The sequence below is a fragment of the Eriocheir sinensis genome, unplaced genomic scaffold, assembly GCF_024679095.1.
Source record: "Eriocheir sinensis breed Jianghai 21 unplaced genomic scaffold, ASM2467909v1 Scaffold994, whole genome shotgun sequence".
NCBI lineage: Eukaryota > Metazoa > Arthropoda > Malacostraca > Decapoda > Varunidae > Eriocheir > Eriocheir sinensis.
In genome coordinates this window covers 117,880-141,325 of record NW_026112379.1, presented here as the reverse complement: position 1 = coordinate 141,325, position 23,446 = coordinate 117,880, and the positions used below count along the sequence as shown (strand labels likewise).

At 27.9% G+C, this 23,446-nt stretch overlaps 1 long non-coding RNA gene across 1 annotated transcript; it reads right to left on the bottom strand.

Moving 5' to 3' along the window:
• Positions 1-21,553: 21,553 nt before the first annotated feature.
• LOC126995132 (uncharacterized) lies at positions 21,554-22,557 on the bottom strand. Its single transcript, XR_007749986.1, has 3 exons — positions 22,195-22,557; positions 21,997-22,095; positions 21,554-21,897 (listed from the first exon to the last, which is right to left on the bottom strand). It is a non-coding gene; the product is annotated as an uncharacterized LOC126995132 (long non-coding RNA).
• Between the last annotated feature and the right edge of the window lie 889 nt (positions 22,558-23,446).

The window sequence follows — 23,446 nt, the reverse complement described above, 5'->3', positions numbered from 1 at the left end:
TAAATTTATCTACCTCACAAATATTATTCTTAGCCACTGGACCAACTATATATATATCTATATATATATATATATATATATATATATATATATATATATATATATATATATATATATATATATATATATAGTTGATCCGGTTTCTAAGACAAATATTTCAGCGGTAGAAAATTTACAGAAAAAAAAAGCCTAATAAATAAAAGGAGGCTCTATAAGTTGAACCAGTTGCTAAGAAAAATATTTCAGCGGTTTAGAAATTTACAGAAGAACCCTAATAAATAAAGTGAGGTATATACTATTCCTGTATATTTTTCTTTTCTTTCCTTTTCGTCTTCGTTTGACTCGTGTTTTCTTCTTAAAAGACAGTTAAGAAAAAACATATTGGACGGTTTTGGTATCGAGGACGTTTATAATTCTTGGCCGGACTAAAGAAAAAAACAAAAATAAATCTTCGTTATACTGGATTACATTACGTACGGTGAATTAAAGTGATATATATATATATATATATATATATATATATATATATATATATATATATATATATATATATATATATATATATATATATATATATATATATATATATATATATATATATATACAGATATCCTCTTCCTTTAAACGCCTTTTATTTATTTGTCTTTTTCTTCTAAATTTCTCTAACGCTGTAATATCTCTCTTAGGAACTGAACAACTATCTTAACGCTATCCCCTTCTTTCAACCTCATTTTATTTATTAGGATTCTTCTGTAAATTTCTTTACCGCTGAAATAATGTTCTTAGCAACTAGATCAATTTTATATATATATATATATATATATATATATATATATATATATATATATATATATATATATATATATATATATATATATATATATATATATATATATATATATATATATATATATATATATATATATATATATATATATACACGCTATCCTCTTCGCTCAACCTCATTTTATTTATTATTCTTTTTCTTCTGTAAATTTCTCTGGCGTTGCAATATTTTTCTTAGCAACTGATTAACTATATACAACCTCCTCTTATTTATTATACTATCTAAAACGCTATTCTCTTCTTTCAACCTCCCTTTATTTATTAGGCTTCTTCCGTAAATTTATCTACGCTGAAATATTTTTTTTAGGAACTGGATAAACTATATAAAAACTTCTTTTATTTATTAGGATTTTTTCTTCTACAAATATCTCTAATGCTGTAATATTTTTCTTATCAACTGATGACCTATCTAAACACCCTCCTTTTCCTTAAACTTCCTTTTATTTATTTGGCTTCCTCTGTAAATTTTTCTACCTCACAAATATTTTTCTTAGCCACTGGACGAATTATATATATATATATATATATATATATATATATATATATATATATATATATATATATATATATATATATATATATATATATATAGTTTCTAAGACAAATATTTCAGCGGTAGAAAATTTACAGAAAAAAAAGCCTAATAAATAAAAGGAGGATATATATAGTTGATCCAGGTGCTAAGAAACATATTTCAGCGGTTTAGAAATTTACAGAAGAACCCTAATAAATAAAGTGAGGTACATACTATTCCTGTATATTTTTCTTTTCTTTCCTTTTCGTCTTCGTTTTACTCATGTTTTCTTCTTAAAAGACAGTTAAGAAAAAACATACCGGACGGTTTTGGTATTGAAGACGTTTATAATTCTTGGCCGGACTAAAGAAAAAAACAAAAATAAATCTTCGTTATATTGGATTACATTACGTACGGTGAATTAAAGTGATATATATATATATATATATATATATATATATATATATATATATATATATATATATATATATATATATATATATATATATATATATATATATATATATATATATATATATATATATATATATATATATATATATATATATATTCCTTCATCCTTATTTTATTTATTAGGCTTTTTCCTCTTTAAGTTATCTAGCGCTTAAATATTTTTCTTAGCAACGGATTAACTATATACAACCTCCTTTTATTTATTATACTATCTGAAACACTTTTCTCTTCATTCAACCTCCCTTTATTTATTAGGCTTCTTCCGCAAATTTCTCTACCGCTGAAATATTTTTTTTAGCAACTGGATAAACTATATACAACCTACTTTTATTTATTAGGATTTTTCTTCTAGAAATTTCTCTAACGCTGTAATATTTTTCTTAGCAACTGATAAACTATCTAAACACCCTCCTCTTCCTTCAACCTCCTTTTATTTATTTGGCTTCCTCTGTAAATTTCTCTACATCACTCATATTTTTCATAGCCACTGGACCAATTATATATATATATATATATATATATATATATATATATATATATATATATATATATATATATATATATATATATATATATATATATATATATATATATATATATATATATATATATAGTTGATCCAGTTTCTAAGACAAATATTTCAGCGGTAGATAATTTACAGAAAAAAAGCCTATAAATAAAAGGAGGTTGTATATAGTTGATCCAGTTACTAAGAAAAATATTTCAGCGGTTGAGAAATTTACAGAAGAACCCTAATAAATAAAGTGAGGTACATACTATTCTTCTATTTTTTTTCTTTTCTTTCCTTTTCGTCTTCGTTTTACTCGTGTTTTCCTCTTAAAAGACAGGTAATAAAAGAAATAACGGACGGTTTTTGTTTTGTGGACGTTTTTAATTCTTGGCCGGTCAAAAGCAAAAAAAAAAAAAATCTTCGTTATACTGGATTACATTACGTACCGTGATATATATATATATATATATATATATATATATATATATATATATATATATATATATATATATATATATATATATATATATATATATATATATATATATATATATATATATATATATATATATATATATATATATATATATATATATATATATATATTTATATTTATATTCTTCCGTAAATTTCTACTGAAAATATTTTTATAGCAACTAGATAAATTATATACAACCTACTTTTTATCTATTAGGATTTTTTCTAAATTTCTCTAACGTTGCAATATTTTCTTAGCAACTGATTAACTATATACAACCTCCTTTATTTATTATACTCTAAAACGCTATTCTCTTCTTTCAACCTCCCTTTAATTATTAGGCTTCTTCCGTAAATTTCTCTACCGCTGTAATATTTTTCTTAGCAACTGATAAACTATCTAAACACCCTCCTCTTCATTCAACCGCCTTTTATTTATTTGGCTTCCTCTGTAAATTCTCTACCTCATAAATATTTTTCTTATATATATATATATATATATATATATATATATATATATATATATATATATATATATATATATATATATATATATATATATATATATATATATATATATATATATATATATATATATATATATATATATATATATATATATATATATATATATATATATATATATATATATACGCTATCCTCGTTTTTCAACCTCATTTTATTTATTAGGCTTTTTCTTCTTTAAATTTCTCTAGCGCTGCAATATTTTTCTTAGCAACTGATTAACTAGATACAACCTCCTTTTATTTATTTTACTCTCTAAAACGCTATTCTCTTCTTTTAACCTTCCTTTATTTATTAGGCTTCTTCCGTAAATTTCTCTACCGCTGAAATATTTTTTTTAGCAACTAGATAAATTATATACAACCTACTTTTATCTATTAGGATTTTTTTTCCACAAATTTCTAAACACCATCATCTTCCTTCAACTTCCTTTTATTTATTTTCTGTAAAAATATCTACCTCATAAATATTTTTCTTAGCAACTGAAAAACTATCTAAACACCCTCATCTTCCTTCAACTTCCTTTTATTTATTTGGTTTCCTCTGTAAATATATCTACCTCATAAATATTTTTCTTAGCAACTGAAAAACTATCTAAACACCCTCATCTTCCTTCAACTTCCTTTTATTTATTTGGCCTCCTCTGTAAATATATCTACCTCATAAATATTTTTCTTAGCAACTGAAAAACTATCTAAACACCCTCATCTTCCTTCAACTTCCTTTTATTTATTTGGCTTCCTCTGTAAATATATCTACCTCATAAATATTTTTCTTAGCCACTCGACCAATTATATATATATATATATATATATATATATATATATATATATATATATATATATATATATATATATATATATATATATATATATATATATATATATATATATATATATAGTTGTATATAGTTGATCCAGTGCTAAGAAAAATATTTCAGCGGTTGATAAATTTACAGAAGAACCCTAATAAATAACGTGATACATACTATTCCTATTTTTCTTTTTTCTTTCCTTTTCGTCTTCGTTTTACTCGTGTTTTCCTCTTAAAGACAGTTAAGAAAAACATATCGGACGGTTTTGGTGTTGAGGACGTTTATAATTCTTGGCCGGACAAAGAAAAAACAAAAATAAATCTTCGTTATACTGGATTACATAAAGTACGTATATATATATATATATATATATATATATATATATATATATATATATATATATATATATATATATATATATATATATATATATATATATATATATATATATATATATACACACACACACACGGTATCCTATTCCTTCATCCTTATTTTATTTATTAGGCTTTTTCCTCTTTAAATTTATCTAGCGCTTTAATATTTTTCTTAGCAACGGATTAATTATATACAACCTCCTTTTATTTATTATACTATCTGAAACACTATTCTCTTTCTTCAACCTCCCTTTATTTTTTAGGCTTTCCGCAAATTTCTACCGCTGAAATATTTTTTTTAGCAACTGGATAAACTATATACAACCTACTTTTATTTATTAGGATTTTTCTTCTAGAAATTTCTCTAACGCTGTAATATTTTTCTTAGCAACTGATAAACTATCTAAACACCTCCTCTTCCGTCAACCTCCTTTTATTTATTTGGCTTCCTCTGTAAATTTCTCTACCTCACACATATTTTTCATAGCCCTATATATATATATATATATATATATATATATATATATATATATATATATATATATATATATATATATATATATATATATATATATATATATATAGTTATATAGTTTCCGGTTGAAGTTACTAGAAAAATATTTCAACAGAAGAACCTAATAAATAAAGTGATAATACTATTCTTCTATTTTTTTTCTTTTCTTTCCTTTTCGTCTTCGTTTTACTCGTGTTTTCCTCTTAAAAGACAGGTAAGAAAAGACATATCGGACGGTTTTGGTGTTGAGGACGTTTATAATTCTTGGCCGGACTAAAGAAAAAAACAAAAATAAATCTTCGTTATACTGGATTACATTACGTACCGTATATATATATATATATATATATATATATATATATATATATATATATATATATATATATATATATATATATATATATATATATATATATATATATATATATATATATATATATATATATATATATATATATATATATATATATATATATACGCTATCCTCTTCCTTCAACTTCATTTTATTTATTAGGCTTCTTCCGTAAATTTCTCTACCGCTGAAATATTTTTTTTAGCAACTAGATAAATTATATACAACCTACTTTTATCTATTAGGATTTTTTTTCTACAAATTTCTCTAACGTTGCAATATTTTTCTTAGCAACTGATTAACTATATACAACCTCCTTTTATTTATTATACTCTAAAACGCTATTCTCTTCTTTCAACCTCCCTTTAATTATTAGGCTTCTTCCGTAAATTTCTCTACCGCTGTAATATTTTTCTTAGCAACTGATAAACTATCTAAACACCCTCCTCTTCATTCAACCGCCTTTTATTTATTTGGCTTCCTCTGTAAATTTCTCTACCTCATAAATATTTTTCTTAGCCACTGGACCAATTATATATATATATATATATATATATATATATATATATATATATATATATATATATATATATATATATATATATATATATATACGCTATCCTCGTTTTTCAACCTCATTTTATTTATTAGGCTTTTTCTTCTTTAAATTTCTCTAGCGCTGCAATATTTTTCTTAGCAATTGATTAACTAGATACAACCTCCTTTTATTTATTTTACTCTCTAAAACGCTATTCTCTTCTTTTAACCTCCCTTTATTTATTAGGCTTCTTCCGTAAATTTCTCTACAGCTGAAATATTTTTTTTAGCAACTGTATAAACTATATACAACCTACTTTTATTTATTAGGATTTTTTTTCCACAAATTTCTAAACACCCTCATCTTCCTTCAACTTCATTTTATTTATTTGGCCTCCTATGTAAATATATCTACCTCATAAATATTTTTCTTAGCAACTGAAAAACTATCTAAACACCCTCATCTTCCTTCAACTTCCTTTTATTTATTTGGCTTCCTCTGTAAATATATCTACCTCATAAATATTTTTCTTAGCCACTGGACCTATTAAATATATATATATATATATATATATATATATATATATATATATATATATATATATATATATATATATATATATATATATATATATATAAGACAAATTAGAAAAATTTACAGAAAAAAAAATAAATAAAAGGAGGTTGTATATAGTTGATCCAGTTGCTAAGAAAAATATTTCAGCGGTTGAGAAATTTACAGAAGAACCCTAATAAATAAAGTGAGGTACATACTATTCCTGTATTTTTTTCTTTTCTTTCCTTTTCGTCTTCGTTTTACTCGTGTTTTCCTCTTAAAAGACAGTTAAGAAAAAACATATCGGACGGTTTTGGTGTTGAGGACGTTTATAATTCTTGACCGGACTAAAGAAAAAAACAAAAATAAATCTTCGTTATAGTGGATTACATTATATATATATATATATATATATATATATATATATATATATATATATATATATATATATATATATATATATATATATATATATATATATATATATATATATATATATATATATTCTTCATCCTTATTTTATTTATTAGGCTTTTTCCTCTTTAAATTTATCTAGAGATTTAATACTTTTCTTAGCAACGGATTAACTATATACAACCTCCTTTTATTTATTATACTATCTGAAACACTGTTCTCTTCTTTCAACCTCCCTTTATTTTTTAGGCTTTTTCCGCAAATTTCTCTACCGCTGAAATATTTTTTTGAGCAACTTGATAAAATATATACAACCTCCTTTTAATTATTAGGATTTTTCTTCTAGAAATTTCTCTAACGCTGTAATATTTTTCTTAGCAACTGATAAACTATCTAAACACACTCCTCTTCCTTCAACCTCCTTTTATTTATTTGGCTTCCTCTGTAAATTTCCTTACCTCACACATATTTTTATATATATATATATATATATATATATATATATATATATATATATATATATATATATATATATATATATATATATATATATATATAGTTGATCCAGTTTCTAAGACAACCCCTAATAAATAAAGTGAGGTACTATCTAAATTTTCTCTTCTTCTTTTTCTTTTCTTTCCTTTTCGTCTACTCTGTGTTTTCCTCTTAAAAGACAGGTAAGAAAAGACATATCGGACGGTTTTTTGAGGATTTTATATATTTATATATATATATATATATATATATATATATATATATATATATATATATATATATATATATATATATATATATATATATATATATATATATATATATATATATATATATATATATATATATATATATATATATATATATATATATATATATATATATATATATATATATATATATATATATATATATATATATATATATATATATATATATATATATATCCTTCTTCAACTTTATTTTATTTATTAGGCTTCTTCCGTAAATTTCTCTGCTGAAATATTTTTTTTAGCAACTAGATAAATTATATACAACCTACTTTTATCTATTAGGATTTTTTTTCTACAAATTTCTCTAACGTTGCAATATTTTTCTTAGCAACTGATTAACTATATACAACCTCCTCTTATTTATTATACTCTAAAACGCTATTCTCTTCTTTCAACCTCCCTTTAATTATTAGGCTTCTTCCGTAAATTTCTCTACCGCTGTAATATTTTTCTTAGCAACTGATAAACTATCTAAACACCCTCCTCTTCATTCAACCGCCTTTTATTTATTTGGCTTCCTCTGTAAATTTCTCTACCTCATAAATATTTTTCTTAGCCACTGGACCAATTATATATATATATATATATATATATATATATATATATATATATATATATCTATATAGATATATATATATATATATATATATATATATATACGCTATCCTCGTTTTTCAACCTCATTTTATTTATTAGGCTTTTTCTTCTTTAAATTTCTCTAGCGCTGCAATATTTTTCTTAGCAACTGATTAACTAGATACAACCTCCTTTTATTTATTTTACTCTCTAAAACGCTATTCTCTTCTTTTAACCTTCCTTTATTTATTAGGCTTCTTCCGTAAATTTCTCTACCGCTGAAATATTTTTTTTAGCAACTAGATAAATTATATACAACCTACTTTTATCTATTAGGATTTTTTTTCCACAAATTTCTAAACACCATCATCTTCCTTCAACTTCCTTTTATTTATTTGGCCTCCTCTGTAAATATATCTACCTCATAAATATTTTTCTTAGCAACTGAAAAACTATCTAAACACCCTCATCTTCCTTCAACTTCCTTTTATTTATTTGGTTTCCTCTGTAAATATATCTACCTCATAAATATTTTTCTTAGCCACTCGACCAATTATATATATATATATATATATATATATATATATATATATATATATATATATATATATATATATATATATATATATATATATATATATATATAAAAAAAGGTTGTATATAGTTGATCCAGTTGTTAAGAAAAATATTTCAGCGGTTGAGAAATTTACAGAAGAACCTTAATAAATAAAGTGAGGTACATACTATTCCTGTATTTTTTCTTTTCTTTCCTTTTCGTCTTTGTTTTACTCGTGTTTTCCTCTTAAAAGACAGTTAAGAAAAAACATATCGGACGGTTTTGGTGTTGAGGACGTTTATAATTCTTGGCCGAACTAAAGAAAAAACAAAAATAAATCTTCGTTATACTGGATTACATTACGTACGGTGATATATATATATATATATATATATATATATATATTTATATATATATATATATATATATATATATATATATATATATATATATATATATATATATATATATACACACACACACACAGACACAAACACACACACACACACACACGGTATCCTATTCCTTCATCCTTATTTTATTTATTAGGCTTTTTCCTCTTTAAATTTATCTAGCGCTTTAATATTTTTCTTAGCAACGGATTAACTATATACAACCTCCTTTTATTTATTATACTATCTGAAACACTGTTCTCTTCTTTCAACCTCCCTTTATTTTTTAGGCTTTTTCCGCAAATTTCTCTACCGCTGAAATATTTTTTTTTAGCAACTGGATAAACTATATACAACCTACTTTTATTTATTAGGATTTTTCTTCTAGAAATTTCTCTAACGCTGTAATATTTTTCTTAGCAACTGATAAACTATCTAAACACCCTCCTCTTCCTTCAACCTCCTTTTATTTATTTGGCTTCCTCTGTAAATTTCTCTACCTCACACATATTTTTCATAGCCACTGGACCAATTATATATATATATATATATATATATATATATATATATATATATATATATATATATATATATATATATATATATATATATATGTATATATATATATATATATATATATATATATATATATATATATATATATATATATATATATATATATATATATATATATATATATATATATATATATATATATATATATATATATATATATATATATATATATATATATATATATATATATATATATATATATATATATATATATATTCCTTCAACTTCATTTTATTTATTAGGCTTCTTCCGTAAATTTCTCTACTGCTGAAATATTTTTTAGCAACTAGATAAATTATATACAACCTATTTTTATCTATTAGGATTTTTTCTACAAATTTCTCTAACGTTGCAATATTTTCTTAGCAACTGATTAACTATATACAACCTCCTTATTTATTATACTCTAAAACGCTATTCTCTTCTTTTCAACCTCCCATTAATTATTAGGCTTCTTCCGTAAATTTCTCTACCGCTGTAATATTTTTCTTAGCAACTGATAAACTATCTAAACACCCTCCTCTTCATTCAACCGCCTTTTATTTATTTGGCTTCCTCTGTAAATTTCTCTACCTCATAAATATTTTTCTTAGCCAGTGGACCAATTATATATATATATATATATACATATATATATATATATATATATATATATATATATATATATATATATATATATATATATATATATATACGCTATCCTCGTTTTTCAACCTCATTTTATTTATTAGGCTTTTTCTTCTTAAAATTTCTCTAGCGCTGCAATATTTTTCTTAGCAACTGATTAACTACATACAACCTCCTTTTATTTATTTTACTCTCTAAACGCTATTCTCTTCTTTTAACCTTCCTTTATTTATTAGGCTTCTTCCGTAAATTTCTCTACAGCTGAAATATTTTTTTTAGCAACTGGATAAACTATATACAACCTACTTTTATTTATTATGATTTTCTCTTATACAAATTTCTCTAACGCTCTAATATTTTTCTTAGCAACTGAAAAACTATCTAAACACCATCATCTTCCTTCAACTTCCTTTTATTTATTTGGCCTCCTCTGTAAATATATCTACCTCATAAATATTTTTCTTAGCAAGTGAAAAACTATCTAAACACCCTCATCTTCCTTCAACTTCCTTTTATTTATTTGGCTTCTGTAATATATCTACCTCATAAATATTTCTCTTAGCTACTGGACCAATTTTATATATATATATATATATATATATATATATATATATATATATATATATATATATATATATATATATATATATATATAGTTGATCCAGTTTCTAAGACAAATATTTCAGCGGTAGAAAATTTACAGAAAAAAAAGCCTATTAAATAAAAAAAGGTTGTATATAGTTGATCCAGTTGCTAAGAAAAATATTTCAGCGGTTGAGAAATTTACAGAAGAACCCTAATAAATAACGTGAGGTACATACTATTCCTGTATTTTTTTCTTTTCTTTCCTTTTCGTCTTCGTTTTACTCGTGTTTTCCTCTTAAAAGACAGTTAAGAAAAAACATATCGGACGGTTTTGGTGTTGAGGACGTTTATAATTCTTGGCCGGACCAAAGAAAAAAACAAAAATAAATCTTCGTTATACTGGATTACATTATATATATATATATATATATATATATATATATATATATATATATATATATATATATATATATATATATATATATATATATATATATATATATATATATATATATACACACACACACACGCTATCCTATTCCTTCATCCTTATTTTATTTATTAGGCTTTTTCCTCTTTAAATTTATCTAGCGCTTTAATATTTTTCTTAGCAACGGATTAACTATATACAACCTCCTTTTATTTATTATACTATCTGAAACACTATTCTCTTCTTTCAACCTCCCTTTATTTATTAGGCTTCTTCCGCAAATTTCTCTACCGCTGAAATATTTTTTTTAGCAACTGGATAAACTATATACAACCTACTTTTATTTATTAGGATTTTTCTTCTAGAAATTTCTCTAACGCTGTAATATTTTTCTTAGCAACTGATAAACTATCTAAACACCCTCCTCTTCCTTCAACCTCCTTTTATTTATTTGGCTTCCTCTGTAAATTTCTCTACCTCACACATATTTTTCATAGCCACTGGACCAATTATATATATATATATATATATATATATATATATATATATATATATATATATATATATATATATATATATATATATATATAGTTGATCCAGACAAATATTTCAGCGGTAGATAATTTATATAAATAAAGGAGGTTGTTGATCCAGTTACTAAGAAAAATATTTCAGCGGTTGAGAAATTTACAGAAGAACCCTAATAAATAAAGTGAGGTACATACTATTCTTCTATTTTTTTTCTTTTCTTTCCTTTTCGTCTTCGTTTTACTCGTGTTTTCCTCTTAAAAGACAGGTAAGAAAAGACATATCGGACGGTTTTGGTGTTGAGGACGTTTATAATTCTTGGCCGGACTAAAGAAAAAAACAAAAATAAATCTTCGTTATACTGGATTACATTACGTATATATATCTATATATATATATATATATATATATATATATATATATATATATATATATATATATATATATATATATATATATATATATATATATATATGTATATATATATATATATATATATATATATATATATATATATATATAGAGATATAGATATATATATATATATATATATATATATATATATATATATATATATATATATATATATATATATATATATATATATATATATATATATACGCTATCCTCTTCCTTCAACTTCATTTTATTTATTAGGCTTCTTCCGTAAATTTCTCTACCGCTGAAATATTTTTTTTAGCAACTAGATAAATTACATACAACCTACTTTTATCTATTAGGATTTTTTTTCTACAAATTTCTCTAACGTTGCAATATTTTTCTTAGCAACTGATTAACTATATACAACCTCCTCTTATTTATTATACTCTAAAACGCTATTCTCTTCTTTCAACCTCCCTTTAATTATTAGGCTTCTTCCGTAAATTTCTCTACCGCTGTAATATTTTTCTTAGCAACTGATAAACTATCTAAACACCCTCCTCTTCATTCAAGTGCCTTTTATTTATTTGGCTTCCTCTGTAAATTTCTACCTCATAAATATTTTCTTAGCCACTGGACCAATTATATATATATATATATATATATATATATATATATATATATATATATATATATATATATATATATATATATATATATATATATATATATATATATATATATTTTCAACCTCATTTTATTTATTAGGCTCTTTCTTCTAAAATTTCTCTAGCTGCAATATTTTTTCTTGCAAGCAACTGATTAACTAGATACAACCTCCTTTTATTTATTTTACTCTCTAAAACGCTATTCTCTTCTTTTAACCTTCCTTTATTTATTGGGCTTCTTCCGTAAATTTCTCTGCTGAAATATTTTTTTAGCAACTAGATAAATTATATACAACCTACTTTTTATCTATTAGGATTTTTTTTCTACAAATTTCTCTAACGTTGCAATATTTTTCTTAGCAACTGATTAACTATATACAACCTCCTTTTATTTATTATACTCTAAAACGCTATTCTCTTCTTTCAACCTCCCTTTAATTATTAGGCTTCTTCCGTAAATTTCTCTACTGCTGTAATATTTTTCTTAGCAACTGATAAACTATCTAAACACCTCCTCTTCATTCAACCGCCTTTTATTTATTTGGCTTCCTCTGTAAATTTCTCTACCTCATAAATATTTTTCTTAGCCACTGGACAATTATATATATATATATATATATATATATATATATATATATATATATATATCTATATATATATATATATATATATATATATATACGCTATCCTCGTTTTTCAACCTCATTTTATTTATTAGGCTTTTTCTTCTTTAAATTTCTCTAGCGCTGCAATATTTTTCTTAGCAACTGATTAACTAGATACAACCTCCTTTTATTTATTTTACTCTCTAAAACGCTATTCTCTTCTTTTAACCTCCCTTTATTTATTAGGCTTCTTCCGTAAATTTCTCTACAGCTGAAATATTTTTTTTAGCAACTGTATAAACTATATACAACCTACTTTTATTTATTAGGATTTTCTCTTATACAAATTTCTCTAACGCTGTAATATTTTTCTTAGCAACTGAAAAACTATCTAAACACCCTCATCTTCCTTCAACTTCCTTTTATTTATTTGGCCTCCTCTGTAAATATATCTACCTCATAAATATTTTTCTTAGCCACTGGACCAATTATATATATATATATATATATATATATATATATATATATATATATATATATATATATATATATATATATATATATATATATATATAGTTGATCCAGTTGCTAAGAAAATATTTCAGTTGGTTGAGAAATTTACAGAAGAATCCTAATAAATAAAGTGAGGTACATACTATTCCTGTATTTTTTCTTCTTTCCTTTTCGTCTTCGTTTTACTCGTGTTTTCCTCTTAAAAGACAGTTAAGAAAAGACATATCGGACTGTTTTGGTGTTGAGGACGTTTATAATTCTTGGCCGGACTAAAGAAAAAAACAAAAATAAATCTTCGTTATACTTGATTACATTACGTATATATATATATATATATATATATATATATATATATATATATATATATATATATATATATATATATATATATATATATATATATATATATATATATATATATATATATACTCGCTATTCTTCCTTCAACGTCCCTTGATATATTAGGCTATTTATTCTGTAAATTTCTACTGCTGCAATATTTTCCTTACTAACTATATATATATATATATATATATATATATATATATATATATATATATATATATATATATATATATATATATATATATATATATATATATATATACACGCTATCCTCGTCCTTCAACCTCATTTTATTTATTAGGCTTTTTCTTCTTTAAATTTCTCTAGCGCTGCAATATTTTTCTTAGCAACTGATTAACTAGATACAACCTCCTTTTATTTTTTTTTACTCTCTAAAACGCTATTCTCTTCTTTCAACCTCCCTTTATTTATTAGGCTTCTTCCGTAAATTTCTCTACCGCTGAAATATTTTTTTAGCAAGTGGATAAACTATATACAACCTACTTTTATTTATTAGAATTTTTTCTTCTACAAATTTCTCTAACGCTGTAATATTTTTCTTAGCAACTGATAAACTATCTAAACACCCTCATCTTCCTTCAACTTCCTTTTATTTATTTGGCTTCCTCTGTAAATATCTCTACTTCATAAATATTTTTCTTAGCCACTGGACCAATTATATATATATATATATATATATATATATATATATATATATATATATATATATATATATATATATATATATATATATGTAAACCTCTTTTTGCAGTCTCCCAAAAACAGTGTTGTATTTATAAAAGACCCAAGATCCCTTTCTTAGGTATTTCGAATTTGTGTTGATTTCATTTTATATTACATTGAGAAACTACAAATGAAGAAAAATATATATAGCCTAGTTCGTAGCTCTTTCTTATCTTTAAAATATAAAAGTCTAGTATTTATAGTAGATGCAAAGTGTTTTTATTTGTATACGTATCCAAAGTCTGTATCGATATAATTTTAAGAATCTACAAAAAAAAAGAAGAAGAAAATAGTACGTATCTTTAAAATAAAAAAAGTCTAGTATTTATAGTAAGAAGCAGTGTTATATTTTTCTAGGTATTCGAAGTCTGTATTGATTTCATTCAATGCCCAACATATTCCCGGTAGTATTTCACCACAGATTTAAATATGTATATAAACCTTTCCCTGCAGCCCCCCTAAAAACAGTCTTGTATTTATAGAAGACTCAAGAACCTTTTCCTAGATATTTAGAATTGATGTTGATTTCATTTTATACTTCATTAAGGAACTACAAAAGAAGAAAAATATTGTACTTAGCTCTTTCGTATCTTCAAAATATGAAAGGCTAGTACTGTATTTATAGGAGATGCAAAGCGTTTTTTTCTACGTATCCAATGTCTGTATCGATTTCATTCAACACTCCACATTTTCCCCGCAGTATTTCACCACAGATTAAAATATATATATACCTTTTCCCGCAGCATATTATGAATTACTATTATTATTATTATTCCCGCGTAGCCCTCCACAAAAATACGCTGTTTCGCCGCGGCCCCAAATAAGCCGTTCAGTTGAGCCGTAAAACACACTTCATATATTTTTTTCCGGCTATTAAAATACTTGGTGCGTTTTGTTGTTGTCAGTAAAGGTGTGTGTGTTTGTGCGTGGGTGGGGTGGTGGGGATAGGGGGTGCTGGGGTGAGGGAGAGTGTGTGTTTGTGTGTTTGTGTGTTGGTCAATATGAAAACCTGATCCTTATTTTCTTCTATTTCATATTTTTCTTGTTTTTCTTCCTCTTGTTCCTCTTGTTTTTGTTCTTTTTCTCTTTCTTTTTCTTTATTCTTCTTGTTCTTGTTTCCTTTGTTCTGTTTTCTTGTTTTTTTCTTGATTTTGTTGTTCTTGTTGTTCTTTTCCTCGTCTTCTTGTTTTTCTAGTTCTTGGTTTTCACTTATATAGAGAAATACACACACACACACACACACACACACACACACACACACACACACACATAATAAATAAGTAAATAAATAATATACAAATAAAGAGGTAAGTAAAGAGACTAATAATAATGATAATAAAGAAGGAAATAAATAAACTGAAAACGTAGATAATTCACTGATTCATTAAATTCATATCTTCTCTTTCACTCAAATCAGATAAACAATAATAATAATAAACAATAAACAAATAAACAATAAACAAATAAACTATGCAGATATAATTAACCCAAAACTTCACCTGGTAGGCCTATCCTCTTTCTTTGACCCAAATAAAATAATGATAATAATAATAATAATGTCTTTCTTTGTTTCTCTTTCGTTCTTACTTATTTTTTCTTTTCTCTTACTTAATTTTTATGCTTCAGCCTCTTCCTCCTCTTTCTTTCCCTTTCTCCTTTCCTTTCTTTCATATCATCTCCCATTTTTCTTCTTTCATTTCTTTGTCTATCTCTTTTTCTCATTTCTCTCTCTCGCAAATAAAATAATAATAATAATAATAATAACAAAAATTAAAACAGCAAACGAATATACTAAGCAAATAATTAACCCCCAAACTTCACCTGGTATCGTCTCTCTCTCTCTCTCTCTCTCACCTGTCCGAAGTGTTTGATCAGTCCTGAGGTGAGCGTCATTAGCGACAGGTAAATGATTAGGAGCACCCTTGCGCCGCGCACCTGTGTGTTCGTCCGGCCAGGTGGAGCGGCAAGAGTTAATTAGCCTTCGTCAGCACCTGTGTGGCTCACCTGACGCGGCTTTGACAGTGACCGTGTGTGTGTGTTTTTGTGTTTGTGTGTTTGTGTGTGTGTGTGATTGATTATGTTGATGGAGTTATTTTTGGTGTTTGTGTTTGTGTTTTTGTTGTTTTCTTCACAGGGATCAGGCGTGTGTGTTTTTTGTTTGTTTGTTTGTTTGTGTGTGATTGATTATGCTATTGGTGTTTGTTTGTGTGTGTGTTTTGTGTGTGATTGGGTGACTGATTATGTTGTGTTTGTTTTGTTTTGATGGTGTGTGTGTGTGTGTGTGTGTGTGTGTGTGTGTGTGTGTGTGTGTGTGTGTGTGTGTGTGTGGTTCTTCGTCGTCATATAAGGCCTTGGTTTGATTTAATTGTCTTTTATTTGTATTTTCTAATTATAAAGGTGTATTTCTCTTCTTTCTTCTTTTTTAGCGTTGTGTTTTAATGTAATTGTTCTGTATAAATTGCTTACTAATGAGAGGAGTGAATCAGCTCACCTTCTCTAACTCTGTTGCTCTCGTATGATTTCTGTTGGTTTAATTTATTGTTCTTCATTCAATAAGGTTTAATTCATCAGGTTTTCTTCAATCAGTAATTTTTAAGTGATTATGGTATTCTTCATTCAGTAAGGTTTAATTCATCAGGTTTTCTTCAATCAGTAATTTTAAAGTGATTATGGTATTCTTCATTCAGTAAGGTTTAATTCATCAGGTTTTCTTCAATCAGTAATTTTAAAGTGATTATGGTATTCTTCATTCAGTAAGGTTTAAATACATCAGGTTATTGTCCATTTCACCTTTGTTTCGGCATCAACTTAGACCCATCGCTGACATATGATAAAGGTTAAATTAGGTTAAGTTAGGTTTTGAGAGAGGTAGGAACATACAAAGGGGGGTGGAGGAAAGGGAACTACGAGAGAGGTTAGGTTAGGTTAGGTTAGGTTAGGTTAGATTTTGAGAGGGGTGGGAACTACAAAGCGGGCGGAGGGAAGGGGACCACGAGAGAGGTTATGTTTGGTTAGGTTAGGTTAGGTTAGGTTAGGTTAGGTTAGGTTAGGTTAGGTTTTAAGAAAGGAAAGAGAAAGGGAGAATGAGGGGAAATTGGCTAAGGGAGATGTTAGATTGGGTTAAGTTTTAAGAGAGACGAGAAAAGAGAAAAAGGGGGAAGGATATCATCGTTAGAGATTAAGTTAAGTTAGATTAGATATTAAGAGAGACAGGTATCAGGATGAGGGATGGGAGGAGAAGGAGGAGGAGGAGGATTATGTTAGGGACCAGTCAAGTATCTACCCTGAACACCAACCCCTTTCCATCTGCCCCCCTTCTCCCCCCTCCTCTCCCCCCTTCCTGAACCTGCCCGTAGCTTTTGTGGCTAAATGTTCGTGAGGTAAAAGGATGTTCAAACAGACGACATTACCAGAGTGGCTCAATTCCGCTAAAAACAGGTACACACACACACACACACACACACACACACACACACACACACACACACACACACACACACACACTTCCTCTCTCTCTCTCATCTGCTTTATTTTTTTTTACCCCCCATGCGTGTGTGTGTGTGTGTGTGTGTGTGTGTGTGTGTGTGTGTGTGTGTCTTCGGTAAATGTTTGGAAAGTGCTGTTTGGATTTCTGTAGCGGTTTTTTTTTCCTCTTTGGTCGTGTAATTAAACATTTCGACGGAACAGAGATGGGTTGGAAGCGCGCGTGTTTTGTATTAGGAAAAAACGAGGAATGTGTGTGTGTGTGTGTGTGTGTGTGTGTGTGTGTGTGTGTGTGTGTGTGTGTGTGTGTGTGTGTGTGTTTGTTTTATCTTGTGTTTGGGTAGTTGTGATATACAGTGCAGGAAACGTGTGTGTGTGTGTGTGTGTGTGTGTGTGTGTGTGTGTGTGTGTGTGTGTGTGTTACCTATCTATTTAATTGGTTTATTTTTAAAAGCAGAATTCGAACCACTTATATTCAATTAAAAAGTGTATGTTTGATTGTCTGTCTACGTGTTTGTTTCGTTTGTTTGTTTTCGTGTGTGTTTGTATGTGTTTGGGCGTACATGTGTGTGTTTAGCTGATGTAGATTTTTTTTTTTGTGTGTATATGTGTGTGGCTGTAGGTGTGTGTATATGTGTGCGTGTGTGTGTGTAGCAGTAGGTGTTTTTTTGTGTGTATGTGTGTGTGGTTGTAGGTGTGTGTATATGTGTGCGTGTGTGTGTGTGTGTGTGTGTGTGTGTGTGTGTACCCAGGTGTAGGTAGGCTCGGATCCAATACAGGTAAGATTAAAACCAATTACCCATCTGTTTAATTGGGTCATTCCGTTACCATACTTTCATTAGGCGAACGACCTCACAAATAATGACCCACCGAAAAAAACATACATTCCCATTAAACTGCGACGCGAAATGAAACTGAAACTCAAACTGAAACGCTCGCAAATCGGGACCCGAAATTTATCGTTGAAAGGCTTACGCGGAGGCATTAGATGAAACAAAATGAATCGATCTAAAAAAAGAAAAAATAATAAATGAGCAAAAATAAATGAAAAAATATGAGAAATTAAACGTAAACTGAAACAAACTGAAACGGTCGAAATCTAGACTCAAATTTATCGTTCAAAGGCTTTCGTAGGCGCATTAGATAAAACAAAAAACAAAAAACAAAAAATGATGAAGGAAATAATGGATAAACATGAGAATTGAAAGAAACAGAAACAAACTGAAATCTAGACAAATTTATCGTTCAAAGGCTTACGGGAACGCATTACATGAAACAAAATGAATGAGAACCAAAAAGTAGAAAATATGATGAGCGAAAATAAATAGTTGAATATGAGAATTGTAACGCAAACTAAAACAAACTGAAACGGTCGAAATCTAGACTCAAAAATATCGTTCAGAGGCTTACGTGAACACATTAAACAATACCAAACAAAAAATGATGAGCGAAATAAATACAAAAAAAACAGATAAAAATATATAGAGAATTGAAATACATAAAACAGAATCTGATCCCACTAAAAGCGAGGCGATCGTATTTATGAAGGATTTAGTTTGGAAATGCATGTTATGAGGGATCAGGGAAGGGTTAGGCGCGTGTGAAATCTGTTTTGCGTCGTTCTTTGTTTATTTTTATGTTTTGGGTGTTAAAGAAAGAATTGGTGAGCCGCGTCAATGTATATGTTTGGGTAGATTAGGGATTGGCTTTCACTGTAACGAGTTGGTGATAGATTTTGGAAGGTTGTGTGTGATATGGGAAATCTGATTGTTGTTGTTGTTGTTTTTATTATTATTATTATTATTATCATTATTATTATTATTATCATCATCATCACCCCCCCCCCCCCCCCCCTCATATGTCTGCTTTTTCATAGATATTCTTTTCGTCCATTTCTTAATTACGAATATTATCTTGAATGCTTCCTTTTATTTTCAATCTCTCCATTATTATTATTATTATTATTATTATTATTATTATTATTATTATTATTGTTGTTGTTGTTGTTGGCGATGTTGATGTTACTATTGTTATTATTATTTGGAGCGAGAGATTAAAAAGTATAGCAGTGGACAGTTTTTTTCTATTTTCATTTCTTTTTCCAAATTTCCGGGTCTTTTTTTGGGGGGGGTCTTTTTTATTACTTTCTGGACTTTGTTTTATTCATCTGAGTATTTTTTTAAATTCTTCGAAGATTTTATTAATTTCTTTAGCTTTTTTTAAACTTTCGGGCATTTATTTTTAATTTTCTGGCAGTTTTTCTATTTTTCGTCAAGTTTTGGACCTTCTTTTATTATTTTCCGGACGGTATTTTTTCTCTCCACGTTTCTTTCCTATCAACTTTCATTATAATTATTTACTCGATTTTTGGCTGACTGCATACTTGTTCCTGTCACGTATTTCTTATTTTCGAACATTACCGCAATTATTTCCTTCTTCCCTCAATCTCTTCGTTCAGTCAAAAACAGAGACCAAAAACAACGACCAACAAGTTCCAAATGATAAAAAAAATGTTCCCTGTTTACCCATTCCATTAATTCCCGGCCGTTAGTTAATGTGGCAAATCACGCTGTTGCCCCATTAGTTAGTTAATTTGCTGGCCAGGTAGTTAATTGCCTCACGTGTTGTCTGGCTCATTGGTTACCTGGCTAGTTGGCGTGTTGTGAAGTCCAGGTGTTCGTTAAATACCTAATTACTCGATGCATTGGGCGGTCACGTGGTCTGTTGTTTAGTGAGCGAGTCAGTTAGTCCGTCATTGGGTTGATTGATGTTTTTGTTGGGTTGTTGTTTAATTGTTTAGGTGAGGTGGTATTTGGTCGGTTAGTTTTGTAGTTAACCCCTTGACTACGGATTTTCTACCAGAAGACATTACCAAGCTACAGGAATGGAAGAAAAAGTGGCTGCTACAATTCAATGAAGAAATATTTAGTCCTGCACCTTGGGAGGGGATATCCAGCACACCAATACCACATGGGAAACACTCCACTATCCACCACAGAGGCAGAGAAAGACCTGGGAGTGTATGTTACCAGGCTACCAGTGAAGGGATATCCAGCACACCAATACCACAGGGGAAACACTCCACTATCCACCACAGAGGCAGAGAAAGACCTGGGAGTGTATGTTACCAGGCTACCAGTGAAGGGATATCCAGCACACCAATACCACATGTGAAACACTCCACTATCCACCACAGAGGCAGAGAAAGACCTGGGAGTGTATTTTACCAGGCTACCAGTGAAGGGATATCCAGCACACCAATACCACATGGGAAACACTCCACTATCCACCACAGAGGCAGAGAAAGACCTGGGAGTGTATGTTACCAGGCTACCAGTGAAGGGATATCCAGCACACCAATACCACATGGGAAACACTCCACTATCCACCACAGAGGCAGAGAAAGACCTGGGAGTGTATTTTACCAGGCTACCAGTGAAGGGATATCCAGCACACCTATACCACATGGGAAACACTCCACTATCCACCACAGAGGCAGAGAAAGACCTGGGAGTGTATGTTACCAGGCTACCAGTGAAGGGATATCCAGCACACCAATACCACATGGGAAACACTCCACTATCCACCACAGAGGCAGAGAAAGACCTGGGAGTGTATGTTACCAGGCTACCAGTGAAGGGATATCCAGCACACCAATACCACATGGGAAACACTCCACTATCCACCACAGAGGCAGAGAAAGACCTGGGAGTGTATGTTACCAGGCTACCAGTGAAGGGATATCCAGCACACCAATACCACATGGGAAACACTCCACTATCCACCACAGAGGCAGAGAAAGACCTGGGAGTGTATGTTACCAGGCTACCAGTGAAGGCGAAATCCGTGCCAGTCACATCGGATGGGTTAAAAAGTCAATCAGTTAGTCAGTAAGAAAGCCAGTCAGTCAGTCAGTCAGTTAGCTAAAGAATCAGTCAGTTCGGAAGTTAGTCAGTTAATTTTGTTAGTTTGTTTTTCATCCATATTTCAGTCAGTCAGTCAGTCACCAAGTCAGTATTTTAGTTCGTCGGTTGGTCAATCAGTTAGTATCTTATTCAGTTAGTCAGTTGGTTTGTCAGTCAGTTTTCAGTCAATTCAGTAAGTTAATCATCACTAAACAAATATATGAATAATATTTTTTTTTACTTCAAAGGACACGGCTCAAAGGCTCTCCTCCCGAAACTGACCTCTCTTTTTGGCCACTCCTCTGTACTCTATTCAGGAGCAGTAAGTAGCGGGCTTTTTTTTTTTCATTATTGTTTTCTTTTTTTACGCCCTTGAACTGTCTCCTTTGCTGTAAAAAAAAGTACAAAAAAAAGCCTGCTACTCGCCGCTCCCAATGAACAAATGAGAGAAGAAAACCACTCACATGTAACCGCTCGTAATAATAATGAGAAGAAAAAGAAGAATATTAAGAAAGAAGAAAAAAAATATATTAACAGCAGCAGCGACGGGAATGATAACAAGATAATACGAACGAGAATGAAGAAAAAGAAGAAAAGGAAAAAATAATATGTAACCCTTCGTAATAATAATAATAAGAAGAAAAAGAAGAATATGAAGAAAAAAATATATATTACCAGCAGCAGCGACGGGAATGATAACAAGATAATACGAATGAAAATGAAGAAAAAGAAGAGAGGAAAAAATCGCAATAATAATAATAAGAAAAAGAAGATGAAGAAAGAAAAGAAAAAAATATATATAACAACAGCAATAACAGGAATAATAATAACATAATACGAATAAAAATGAAGCG